This window comes from Canis lupus, chromosome 3, assembly GCF_003254725.2.
Source record: "Canis lupus dingo isolate Sandy chromosome 3, ASM325472v2, whole genome shotgun sequence".
Lineage (NCBI taxonomy): Eukaryota > Metazoa > Chordata > Mammalia > Carnivora > Canidae > Canis > Canis lupus.
Genome location: NC_064245.1, coordinates 22712642 through 22727398, shown reverse-complemented (window position 1 = coordinate 22727398; position 14757 = coordinate 22712642). Strand labels below are relative to the sequence as shown.

Here is a 14757-nt window from a genome sequence, read left to right as displayed (position 1 = left end):
TCCAAGAGGTATCTGCATCCCCATGTTCATGGCAACAGTATTCACCTTAGCTAAGAGTTGAAAACAACCTAAGTGCCCATCAACAAATGAATGGGTAAAAAAGATGTGAGATACCCACACACTCTAGAGTATTATTTAGGCATGAAAAAGAAGGAAATCTTGCCATTTGCAACAACATGTGTGGGCACTGAGGGTATTATGCTAAGAAAAATAAATCAGAGAGAGAAAGACAAATGCTGCATGACTTCACTTATATGTGGGACCTAAAAACACTAAACTCTTAGAAACAGAGATTATAAAAGGGTGGTTACTAGGGGCTGTGGGGTTAGGGAAATGGGAAGATATTGGTCAAATTGTATAAACTTCCAGGTTCATGATAGTAAGTTCTGGGGACCTAATGTACATCACGGTGATTATAGTTAATAAGACTGTATTATATACTTGAAAGTTGCCAAGAGAGTAAATCTTAAATGTTCTCACCTTAGAAAAAGAAGTGGTAATTATGTAATGAAATGGAGGTGTTAGCTGACAGTACAGTGGTAATCATATTTCAGTATGTAAGTGTATCAAATCAACATGCTGCATACTTTAAACAATGTTATATGTCAATTACTTCTCACTAAAGCTATAATATATATAATAAATGTGATACACGTATAAAACCAGGAAAACTGGAAAAAGAAAATTCTGTTAAATTTAAGTTACTATTCTTAACCATAATTAGCCATCATAAACAGACTTTTAAGATGTTTCCTGTAGATGAGGGAATCTCTCCATCTTTTCAATTCATCTTATTTCCACTATATTGGACCTTAATGACAGAAGTTTCTAGAGAAATTATTGTATATATTAGATCTTACATGGATATAACTAACAGAGATTTGTTCATTGGATTTTGGCATACTAGAATTAGAAAACCTTGTAAACATTAAGAGAGCTAAATTTAAGAAAAAGGTATACTGTGTATTTCTATGAAGAAACAAACCTCAGTGAACACTTGTTTTAGAATTATATTCCTGTCTTATAAATAAATGTCATTTAAGAAAATTTGGATATTTGGGCACCTGGGTGGCTCTGTGGTTGAGCATTTGTCTTCAGCTCAGGTCATGATCTTGGGATCCTGGGGATCAAGTCCCACATCAGGCTTCCCATCAGATCCTGCTTCTCCCTCTGCCTATGTCTCTGCCTCTCTCTGTGTCTCTCATGAATAAATAAATAAAAATCTTAAAAACAAAGAAAATTGGATAATTTAGAAATACTTCCATCTTGAAGGGATTATGTCAAAAAAAAAAAAGGACAACTGTAACCTATTGTTACACTTTCTTAATGTAATGGACCAAGATTAATGAGTTAGGACGTTTCCAGTGTCATATTTATTTTGTTAATACCCAAGGCAAGATCACTAAAATTTCTTAATATATTATTACATGATATGTATCATCACAAAATTTAGAATGCGGGGACCCCTGGGTGGCTCAGCGGTTTAGCACTGCCTTCAGCCCAGGGTGTGATCCTGGAGACCCGGGATCGAGTCCCACGTTGGGCTCCCTGCATGGAGCCTGCTTCTCCCTCTGCCTGTGTCTCTCCTCTCTCTCTCCGTGTCTCTCATGAATAAATAAATAAAATCTTTTAAAAAATTAGAATGTATTTATATCCCCTCTCATATGGCTAGTTTATGTTGATTTAAAATTCAGTACTACAATCAGAAGAAATACTTTGAGAATTAATTACACATGCCAGAGAAATAGCAGCAACCACTGAATATTAGTTAGACCACTTCCCAGGTACAATTATAGAATACACATTAGAATATACAAGCCTCTATCTAGTCCAGAGGAGAGATCTCACTGGGAATAGATAAGAAATTGGTTCTGAGAATCAAGCCTAGGGCATGCCAATAATTATAACACAATAATCATTGCTGTGTTTTGCATTTTTAGTATTCTATATTATTCACTTTCAATAGGAAAATTTGAAGAGTTCACTACACATACCTAATTGCTGTTGCTTCCTGGAAAACCACTTTTTTGGTGAAATTATTCTCTCCAATTTTAACTTTAACTTTTTAAATCCAGAAGCATGTTACAATGTGCTCATATTAATGGTAAAATTAAATTACAATATTAATTTTGAAATTATTAAGAAGGAAAAAGATATTGCATAGTTCATTTGTAGTTTGTCTCATTTAGGCCTTGCAGCATAGACATTTATTAATTTTAAAACCTTTTTATATCCATTATGTGACTTGTATAATAGGTAACTATATCCATGAAGCCATTACCAGTTTCCAGCATCCTCAGGGATTTTTCATCTCATATAAATGATCAGAAGTTAAATGCTTTTAATTGAACATTTGAGGCTCTTTCTACATGAGATTTCCTTTTTTCTATCTGGGTATCCTAGTGCAAACAATAACAACAAACCCGTGTGGAAGTGTAGCCAATCATAGAGGAGGGGACTCTTAAAATATGCTTCCTTGGAAGGAATGTGCCCTTATAAAAGGGTTATTCTGAATTTGTTAATCATATCCCTTTGTTTTCTTGTTGTTTTTTTTTTTAAGATTTTATTTATATGAAAGAGAGTATGCATGAGCTGGGGGGAGGGGCAGAGGGAGAGAAAGCCGCAGACTCCCCATTGAGCAGGGAGCCCAAGTGGGGCTTGATCCTAGGACCCTGAGATCATGACTTGAGCCCCAGGCAGCTGCTTGACTGAACGTACTGAGCACCCAGGTGCCCCACTCTTTGTTTTGTTTGTATAATTTACCTGTTTCTGAACTGTAAATAAATAGGATTACAAAACAAAACAAAACTGAGTTACTTTGGGAAGTTCAGCTTATAGTTTTGAAACATAAAAGAAAAGAAAAAAAAATCCGGAAGTTAATCAGTCTTTCAAGACCTCAGAAATAGCATCTTAAATAAAAGCAGCTAATTTTACAAAGCCCTTACTGGTACTAATCATTGTTCTAAACTCGTAACAGACATGATTTCCTTTAATCTTTATAACACCCTGTACCATAGGTTTTTGGAGATAGGCCAGTAATTCAAAGACCATCTTGTAAAGAAATTAAAAGTAATTAAATTTAAAATACAGACACTAGCACTATGTATTTTCATTTTCAGCATGGTAATGAGTTAGTGTTATCATTTATAAGAAATACATTATTTAAATATGTTAAAATATGTATTTTTATTAAAAGGAACCTAAATATATTCTTTGAGAAAAATTATTATTTATTTATTATTTTATCAGAAGTCGATTATAAAATATATTTTAATTAAAAATGAAATATATATGTGAGTAAATAGACGCAAGGAGTGGTAGTAAACAAACAAACAAAAAACAGTGGAAACAATGGGAGAGATGAGTTATCAGAAATGATACTACTATTTATAAAAGTCATGTGACCTTAAGAAATGGTACTCATATGAAGGAACTGCAAGGTTTTCTCAAATTCATAGACCCCTAGATTTAAACAAGGATAGTCATTAACATATCTGGGGAACAAATGATTTGGAAATTTAATTATGTAGTATAGAAAACTATGTTATTACAGATTTCATTTGGAGAATGAAGAATTGGATAAGTACAACTTAAATATAAGAATTTTGGATTACAGATCCATCTCGTTTGAGTTATAAAGTCATTGATGTGGAATAAGAAAAAACAAGATTCAATTATACAGTTAGAATAACCTAAAGAAAAAAAAAAAAAGAATAACCTAAAGAGTCTTGGCAGCAGCAAGGATTTTTAGGCAACCTCAATTGTATTCACCAAGCCTAAATTGCTTGAAATTATATAGCTATTATCTTAGGAGACTAACATCTTTTCAGGCCATAAAAATATGTAAGTCTAGAAATATTTAGAAGAGTCACAACTCTCTGTTAATATTGCTGCATGTTGGGGCGCCTGGGTGGTGCAGTCAGTTAAGCATCCAATTCAGTTTCAGTTCAGGTCCTGATCTCAATGTTATGTGATAAAGTCCCACATCAGGCTCCATGCTCAGCACAGAATCTGCTTGGGATTCTCTCTCCTTCTATCTCTGCCCCTCTCATGCTCTCTCTCTCTATCAATCAAATAAATAAATAAATCTTAAAAAAAGAAACCCTTGCACCTTTAATGATTTTCACTTTAAACAACTGTAATGGGTAGCCCGGATGGCTCAGTGGTTTAGCACCATCTTCAGCCCAGGGTGTGATCCTGGAGACCAGGGATCGAGTCCCACATCGGGCTCCCTGCATGGAGCCTGTTTCTCCCTGCCTGTGTCTCTGCCTCTCTCTCTCTCTGTGTCTTTCATAAATAAAATCTTAAAAAAAAATAAAATAAAATAAGCAGCTGTAAAAGTGTGTACTCTTTTGTGACTGTTTCTTTCATTTAATACCTAAGAGTAATGAGTGCACAAAAATAGTCATAGAAGTTTTATTAATAATGGACAAAATAGAAATATGTCTCTCAAGATAAAAATTAAAGAAAAAATGTGGTAAATCCATACAGGATACTCAGAGAACTAATAGGCAATATCTTGGAGTAATCTTACAGACATGCTGTTTTATGTAGAAACTTACTAATTAATACATCATCCAGATGTATTTGGGAGACCTCAAATTTTATCATATCTACAAGTTTAGTTGAGAAGAACTGGAGCTGTTTCATAGGCTACTGCAGGTTCCACAGCCAGGACAGATCCATCTGCCTATTACCTAAAGCACAGATGAGTGTAACTCCTCCTGGGTCCCTTGGTATATAGAGCCCACTATATGATTTCCTCAAAGGCACTTTTGTCCATGAATGGATGCTAAATTTTTGTTGTTCTAGAGTAGCAGGGGCAACCAAGGAATGTCTTTTGCCACCACTGACTTTGCTGGCATCACCTTCCAGTTTTTTCTTTACTCTTGAAAAATCATTGTCATCGAAACCTGCCATACCATTAAAATATGAAAAATTAATATTCCTTAAGCATTTTTCCTAAACACTGCAACAATAAACTCAATTACCTGGGTCCTTCTACTCCTAAATGATAGGGAAGCATACTGCAATCTGTTGGTTCATAATTTAGAAATTAATTTTGGTTCCACATGACTAAGAACAATTGGTTCTTACAGTGAACACAATGATTATGTTTGCTAGAAATGTAGCATCATAGTTATCTCTGCTTCTATCAGATTAGGAAAATGATCTTGTCAAGGCTGTGGCTTCCCACCTCTTGTTTTTATTTTCTTGGTAATTTGTAAAATGTTCTATTGTTAACCAGTCCATCTGGTTCAAGTACTTTTTTTTTTTTCTTTACATGTCCTTTTTACAGATCATTGACACTGAATAGATTGTTTCGAGTTTATGTGACTACTCAGACTGAATTAGAGAAATGGCAAGATCCATGAGAGATCATTTTATCCTACCAGATAGGACTATACATAAACTATCATAGTAAGACTGTTATGAATACTTAAAATTTTTGAGAAACAACAACCAAAGATTTTTTTAAATTTGAACTTAAGCTATATTCCTTACATGGCTTAGACAAATTTTTTTATCCTTTTGTAATTTGCATAATCCTCAATTTTGAATTGGTCCACATACCTAAAACTGGTTTTATGGTTTTGGTCTTGACATATTATTTCTCCATAGTTTTATCTTTGATTTATCCCTCTACAAGTATGCTTCTGATGATACCTGTACCATGCTATCTTTTGATTAAAAAATAAAACACTATTCCCTGCTAATGTGGCTACTCGGTAAGCCACTCAAATAAGCCAGCTGACTCCTTCCCATGATCACTACACACTCAATGACACCTGGAAACCTGTTTTATAGGAATAAATAGTTTTATATATAGTTACATATAAAAAGAAAAATATAAGAATTTGAGTTGAACTGGATCATTTCAAATATTAAAAATGAAAAATCAAGTAAAATAAAAATAAGCAGGAGTAAAGCATAACTTTCAATTATTATTTTTACTTGCTTAATTATACATGCAATGAATTCAAATCTCCAGCTTCCTACTCATATTTATTTATATTTCTAATTTCAAAGTTTAATCCAATAAATAATTTATATCTTTAACATTACAATATTATTCTTTTTTTAGAAGAAAGGGACATCTCTCCACTGGAATTTTAAACATTTTTTCTGATTCTAATCAATTTCAAACATATTTTTAACATTTAATATAACATTTTATAAGTCTTAAAACCGTGTTTTGAAGCTCCTTCTTGTATTTTTTTATTAAAAGGAGTTAATTGCTAAATAAATGCTATAAAGTTCTTCCTATATATGCCTGCCAGTGACTGTGATGCTAGGTAGACAATGCATAGTCATTGCTTCCAGCTTTACTGAGCTATAAATGACAAAATTGTAAGATATTTAAAGTGTGCAATGTGATGATTTGATATGTATATGCATTGTGATAGGATCTCCATTTGGTGATATGCCATTATTGATATATTTTTTCCATTTTATGTTATGAAATCTTTCTCATTCATTTAGTGAAACAGTTTCACTGAAAAGAAAAGTAGCTATATCTTTGCCTATTTATTCCTACCAAAATTTTAAAAATCACTTAACATATGCTTAATTGTGAGTTTCTGTAAAATAAAATAAAATGACCTATTTGTGGTAAGTATTTCTAAAAATTAATTCAGGTGACAATTAACTGAAATGTTTTCTTATAGATTAAAGAATTACTCCTTCAACAGATAATCATGGCTCTATGTCTCTAGCATTGCAGAAATACTCTGAGGCTTGGACTATGATAGTCCAGAGCTCTACTAAACAAGTATGGACAAGAATGGGGAAAAATATCGGAACTTAAAAAAATAGTTTGATTTGCACAAAAATTAGTTCTTTACTAATTAGCTAGTTAATCAGGATCACAGACTACTCTGAAAAGTCTCCAGGCATCCAAAATATCTATACACATCTGGTAGAGTTATCCATGATTACTGTATTCTAGGTTGACTGTCCATGTTATGATCTTCCCAATTTCCTGTTCATATTCTGTGTGCTGACATTTAGATGTGTGCTGCATTCCCAGGGCTTACAGCTCTTTCCTTAGGCCATACAGTAGAGATAAAATAAAAAGGGAAGGTATTGTGATATAGATTTAGAGGAACACTGTACTAAAATCCAAAAAAAGCAGTAAAATACTGATCTTAATATTGATTAATATGTGATCTTGGTTGAGATATAGAACATTTGAGTTATGTTTTCCAAAATAGAAGTAATGTAACTTTTCTCATATAATATTTTAAAGATTACATGAAACAATGAATGTGAAAGCCCCTAGGTCAAAAATAATGAAGAACATAGTAATTCTTCCTCACTGAAATTTATATTATTTTAGACTTTTATTCTCTAGCTAAAATTCTGAAAAAGTATTTATCACTGTCCCTGATAACTCATCTGTGTGAGCATTTGACAACCTATTGAAATAAGCTCTTCCACTGACATGTATCACTTTCTGAGAAGCAGAGAAAATATTTGAAACTTCCAGAGCACAAGGGTGGCAGTACTTGATTTATTTGTTCTTTGGCCTTTACAGAGTCACTTTAGTAGAGAAATTCATGTAACTTAAAAGAACTAATGATTCCCCCTAAATTGATAACAGATTACTTAAAATCTGGAAAACATGATCTGTTGTTTTACTTACTTTTCCATTGTTCTTAATAACTAGAAATTTATCAGCATAAAAGAGGAACATCTTAAAATATATATGTATGTATATGTAAATATATTTCATTTTATGTCTTTATATATTCCAAAAAGGTCCTACTTTAATTCTCTCTCTATATATGTGTGTATGCATGTATCTATATAAAATAATGTCTGCATACACACACAAACAAAAAACATAAAGATACGCTTACAACATGCTCTGCCAAAAAAAAAGGACATTTTAGAAAGTATGTCATGCTATGATTTATGCTGTTATAACACATAATATTGTTATGCATACAAATTTTTTGAATAAAAATAAATTTCACATGTCATCTCTCATGTCCAGTGAAATTGCCTAATATATTGACAATATGGCATAATGTTTACGATTAAGTTTTTCTAGTTTTGGATGATGTTAATTCTAAAATTAGTTCTTATATTGAGAAAAAAACATAGTTAAATATTAGGCTTATACATTTGGCAACTTTCAGTAAGACATTGTGACTGATACTTATTAACAATACTCATTTAGATCAAAATAATATAAGAAAATATTTTTTACTTGATAGAAACAAACACCCATTCATTGACAGTAGTGATTCTTTCCTTTAAACATATTTGCTATAGAAAAGGCATGACTCCAGTGGTCTGACCCTGTGAACAATCTCTACCTAAATTTTAGGGGTGCTTAAGTGGCTCAGTGGTTCAGCATCTGCCTTCACCCGCGATCGAGTCCTGCATCGGGCTCCCTCAAGGAGCCTGCTTCTCCCTCTGCCTGTCTCTGCCTCTTTCTCTGTGTATCTCATGAATAAATAAATAAAATGTTTAAAAAAAAAACAGCAATACAAATCTTCTATATGTAAGTAGGTAATGGCTTTGTCACTTATATGCAATTATATAAAGTATATTATTCATACTAAATTAATATGTTCCAGCCAGAGAACAATAACAATTTGAGTGCAAGAACTACTACCTAGAAGTAGATCTCCCTTTTGAATGAAACAATTTGTTGAAAAAAGCCTCATTCAAGAAGTTTTCTATATATAAATAGTTGTTATTGAAGCTAATACCGTGAGCATACTATGTACAAGTCCCTATGTTAAAATAAATATTAATTCAACACATTAGTATTTCCAAATTATAGATGAAGTCACTGAGAGGAGATGAAATAATAATCCTACTGCAATGCATACACTAATTGTACTCAGTAGCTTTATGAGTATTTCTGTAAAGCAACCAGATAAACCCTACGATTATCACTCTTCAGTAACAAGGAAGTTTGTCTCTCAGGCACTCTTCTTCAAGCTTTGATTAAATTGTCTAAACCTATTTTAGGTAATATACAATAATTTTATGTGGAACCCACTGAATAGATGAAGGGGGAACAGTTGTGTCAGAACTCAACATATTCTTGCCTATCCTGGTGATCCTGTTTTACTGCGTACAGATGAATTTCTTAGAAAATGATCTACCTTGTTTCTAAGAATGGGCTCTGGTGAATTCTCCCTTAAGAAGAAAATGAAGTGTTTCTGTTGAAAATAAATTTTAAATTCTGCTAATAGATAAAAATAGAATAGTGCATATAAATGCACTATAGTTATTTCTGTAACAATTTATTCAACTTTCAGACAGCCAAAGTAGTTTGGCTTTAGGAGACCCTTTGGCTAAGGAAATCTAAAATATTATTTTATTTTTTCTTTAAATATTGCTACAAACATTTTTAATTTAAGTTTATTCACTTTATTATTTGTATTTTGATGAATTTAAGATAAAATGATTACAAAATAGCCTTAAATGTTACAAAATTCCTTAAGAATGGGACGTGTCAAAAAAAAAAAAAAAAGAATGGGATGTGTTAGTAAAACAAATAAATAAAAAACTGTAACTTCCTAACAGGCTTGAAAGCATTTCAGAAAGCAATTCCTGAAAAAAAAAAAAAAAAAAGAGTGACTCAAATGGTAATGTAAGTCCAGTATGAAGTGTTGCAAAAACCTGCCTCCTGGCATGGAGCCTGCTTCTCCCTCTGCCTGTGTTTCTGCCTCTCTCTCTCTCTCTCTCTGTCTATCGTAAATAAATAAAATCTTAAAAACAAACAAACAAAAAAAACCTCCTGCCTTTTAGGAATTTCCCTCTCCTTGTGGTCTGCTCTGTGATCCTTGACTTATGGCTTTATGTCCTGAAAATGATGGATAATTTACAAATGTTAAGAGAAATAAATCATGTGCTTACCTATTATATTAATACAGAATAATTTAAAAAATCTTGTTAAGATTTTAAAGTCTTATCATTTTAATATTTTCACCTATCCATGGAGATCTTTCCCTCTATCTTTTCACTGCACCCTAACCCTGACTGCACCCAAAAGGTACATGCTTTCAGTGGGCAAACACCTTAACAGCCAAGGGCTGTTAGAAAAATATTCAATATTAGAGTAGATTGATAACACTTTAAACTCATGATCACAATTTCAAATTAGCACTCAACAGTGCTACAGTGTACAGTTATACTGCTACGTTTTTTTTCTCAGTTCAGTGCCCTATTCTCCACAGCAGTGATTCGGAAAGTTGTGGTCCATGGACGAGCAAAATCTGCACCAACTTTGAACCTGTCATAAATGCAAATTATTCATTTCATACAAGTCTACTAAATAAAAAATTCTGGGCCCCTAGCCCGTATCTTCAAATGTGACTGCTTTGGTAACAGCTCTTGACTTCATGTTTCTTGTGCTTCAGATGCATATTGCCATTTACATACTGAAGAAGGCCTGTATGATATCTCATGAATATCTTCAAAATAGTGTATCAAAGTGTCTTTTCTGTGAGTGTCTTGCCGTATGCACTGCTATTGCTGTTATGTAAGCCTCTCCTAATATAACGTGACTATCATTCTTAAAGCTTCTCTCTCCCTTTTCCAATGCTTCATTGTTCATCGGTCTTATAAATATTAACCCCAGATACATGTGTAGCAAACCTCCACACTTCTCCAGTATCATTACTGCTTTCATAACTTAGCCCTACATAACATTTTCCTGATATATTCCATTGCTTTAAATATGGTTTTATTGCTTCTAACCTATAGGGTTTTAGATAATCCATCATCTTTTTTACCATTATCTTCTTAAAAGAAAAAATCATCACCCTCTCTTACAGATAACCTCTTCTGGCTTCTCATTTATTAAATCCAAACCCATAATATAACGTCAAAGAACATAGAGAGACTTTCCATATTTTCATTCAATCTTTTGTAAACCATATAAGTTTGACTCAGGACACCACTCTGGAACTTAGTGTCCACACATTTTATGCTCATTTGATACTACAAACCTGAGTCTCACTGATTCAATAAATACTATCAGCCTCATTAAACATCTATATTTTCCTTTGTTCTCGGTAAGGAACAAATTGGTCACTTATCCAATCCTCTCTTTATCTTCCTTAAATAAAAGCAAAGCAAAACAAAAACACAACTTTGCTTAGCTATTCATTCATGTGCTACCCGCCCCCAGAGAAGATGACTGTCATCGAGATTCTAGGTATCTTCTCTGATTAATATCAGTCAGTCATGGTGGCCCCATTCTTTTCTCACTAATGGATTTGCCAATGGCATGTGATCCAAATATGGGAAAACCTGCTAAGAAATCCTTGAGAAGGACTGTCGATTGCTAAGAAAAAGACCAAGCAGAGAAGTCCTCTTCTGTCTCTGGAAGTGACTGTGTTTTCATGTAAACAGTTATATAAGGGGATTTTATACATGTGGATTTTATACATTCTTGCTCTCTTTTATTTATTCATTCACATAGTGGGAAATTTCTAATTTCACTTTAAAATACTCTCTAATTTCACTTATACATACTTCTAGTTATATGTTTTATCTTTTAAATACACATTTTAAAATTATTTTTATTATTTCCACAGTCCATCTTCCCTGAAGTAATAAAACAAATATTCTGTATTTTTCTATCTCTGCATGTTACTGAATCTGGAAGTGATGCCCCAAACTGCCTGATGATGACACACTGATGATTGAAGACATACTTTTACTTATGAACCTGAATTTATGTAACATGATAAATGTCCTGTTTTTAGAGCAAGTGTGAATGGGGATTTTCTGTAGTTTAGAGCCAAGAGCATTACAATATCTTCTCTTAATAAAACAAAACCTTTTTCAATTGTGTGTCTTGGTTTCTCATCTCCCACATGACACTATTATTGAATTGTGCCCTGGGTTTCTCCCTTGTCTTTATCTGAATCTTCTTTGATACTTTACACATTGACCTTGGCCCAGAATATGGTTCTTTTTTTCTTGATGCAATTCATGATTCTCACTCATGTTTAAAGACATATATAGCATATCTTTTCTTAAACTCTTTATGGTGTTTTACCTAATTCTTAGGCAGTTAATTTTCATTCATTTTATTGTGATTTGACTGCAAATATTCTATACTCCTTTATTCACAGTGTGTCCTATTTTCATTTCTTTGAATATCCAGGACTTTTATTTTAATCTATTTACACAATGCCAGCATCTAACACTGTGAGATATATCAGATCTTCAATAAATATTTATAATTTTTTTAATTAAAGGAAAGCAACTATCTGAGAAGCTATTAAATATCTATTAATAGGAGTGTTATGTATAGCAATAACTCTAAAGCTATTTTTGTCCTACCTGAACAAATTACTCAAAAAGAATGAATATGACTTTAAAAATAACGTCTCCACAAAACTGGGAAAAACTCTAATAAGAAAATGCTTTCACAATTGCTGACTTTTTGAAAGAGGACAAGAACTGCTATTTGAGAATTGGGCTATAAAAGAACAAGTTAATGTTCCAATGAAAATTCCTAGGAGGCTGATACAGTCCATTAAAATGAGGGGTATTTGGTCACTTCACTGAATTACTTTAGAGAAAACCTTAGGCCTTGATGAGTGCTTCCAGAAAACTGGAACATTTCAAATACCACACAATGCTGTTTAAGAATGACTCAACTTCTTTCTATAAAGCTAATATATAATTGTCATTGATACATGAGATTGTTGATATTCACATATTCTTTAATTTTACTTAAAAATTGCAAATAGAAATAAAGGCCTCTAATAAGAATACTTCCAAAAAGAGAAAGCATGATGACAGGCTATAAAAAAAAAATTTGGATTTGCTTTTTCATTTCTTACTGTGAAATATAATAGTAATATTATCATTAAATTAATAATTTTACATTTAATATTGAGCTCCTTAATTTCAATAACTAGAATATTGTACAGTTTTAAATCCCAAAAGTTAGTGTACTTATTTCATTGCCAAATAAATATATACAATAAATGAAGAAAATGTACCAAATATGCCTAAAGCAAGTCACTATGCAGAGTGTTACTACCATGGGAAAACATTTATGAAATGTAGACTCCACTATTACATAACATCTGGGAAGAAAAAATAAATACAAAATTAATTAAACATTTTAAATGTTATATGATAAATGTGAAACACCAAACAAGGAGACAGAGTTAGGGTCTTAAGCTTATAAATACCGTAGTGAAGTGATTTAAAAATAAAACAAGATGAAATCAGAGAGGGAGACAAACCGTAAGAGACTCTTAATTACAGGAAATAAACTGAAGGTCTTTCTAAATATGCAGTCCTTGAGGAGAGAATTTATAGATTTTACTGTTTGTATACACTAAATATCAGACATCTTACTACTGACTATATCACAGATACTCAGTGACTATCTGTTTAATTGAACAAGGGGTTATTGTTACAGTTTCTTATTATGATACTGGGCAACAAAATCAACCATGGTTTCATTCACAACCTGTGACTTTCCCAAATGTGTTTTGGTTTTATCTTTTCATGTTTATAAAAGGATTTAAAGATGCTCTTTTATTACGGAAAAAATTTATTGACTTGCTCCCAGCAGAGAATCAAATCAAATGTCTAGATCCATTCAAAATTTGAAGTACAAAATATAGATATATTTAAAGAGTCAGATTAGGGCATTTTTTAACTAGCATAAGTATGATAGGAAGAATAATTTGGGGGAAAATGTGGAATACTTGAAATATCTTGATTTACATATCCACAGGCAATAGTACCAGAATTATATTTCTGTGTGTGTGTGTGCATATATGCCAATTACAAGGCTTTTCAAGAACATAAGTGCTTCCCTCATGTATGAATTTTTAAAGCTTTGGTGGAGGGAGTATCTTATGTTCTTACAGAATATAGAGGGTATGGACGTCATACATCTTGATTCCCACATTCTTATAGGCCTAAGTCTGTGGATTCTCTCATTCACATCTTACCAGGTAAGCTCTAGCATCTAAAGCTTTTAAACACAGGCCACACTGAGTTCAGTTTAAGCCAACCAAATAATAAGCCACCTGAGTCACCTCCAGTGCATAAGGTAATGCATTAAATTCAGGATCTCTAAGAAATTCACTTATATAAATAGTATTTGTGTCCTCCTGAATTCATTTAATATATTCTCTGGGTTTCTGCAGACATAATAGCAAAGTCTTGAAATTCTTTTGGTGTTTAACCTATTTCTTTCTGGGTCATAGTTATATCTTTCCTCCTGCAACATTTTGAGATTTGACACTAGTTATGGATCTAACAGTACTAAAGAGTGTTGTGATATGTCTTGAATAGAACTGGCATCCATTCTCTCTTAAGGATATAGAATTTAGGGATCCCTGGGTGGCGCAGCGGTTTGGCGCCTGCCTTTGGCCCAGGGCGCGATCCTGGAGACCCGGGATCGAATCCCACATCGGGCTCCCGGTGCATGGAGCCTGCTTCTCCCTCCGCCTGTGTCTCTGCCTCTCTCTCTCTCTCTGTGACTATGACTATCATAAATAAATAAAAAAATATTTAAAAAAAAGGATATAGAATTTACAAGAAAAGAAATCCCAATCTCCTCATACACAGGAGGGCAATCTACTTCTACCAACAAATGACACTAAAAGTGACATAGGAGATGAAGATTTTCATCTCCATTTCATCTACATCCTCCAGATGTTTCCATTTCAAGTTTTAGTGTTTCCCAATCTATATCATAACTTTAACATAGAAAAATGGTAAGATTGAATGCCACTAATAGTGTAA

The 14757-nt window shown here is 32.8% G+C and overlaps 1 long non-coding RNA gene across 1 annotated transcript in view; it reads left to right on the top strand.

Annotated features, from left to right (window-relative positions):
* Positions 1–11778, top strand: part of LOC112653926 (uncharacterized) — a 165125-nt gene extending 153347 nt beyond the window's left edge. The window contains exons 5-6 of the long non-coding RNA XR_007409735.1: positions 10386–10470; positions 11639–11778. This is a non-coding gene — a long non-coding RNA (uncharacterized LOC112653926). The remainder of the gene's footprint in view (positions 1–10385; positions 10471–11638) is intronic.
* Positions 11779–14757: the final 2979 nt, after the last annotated feature.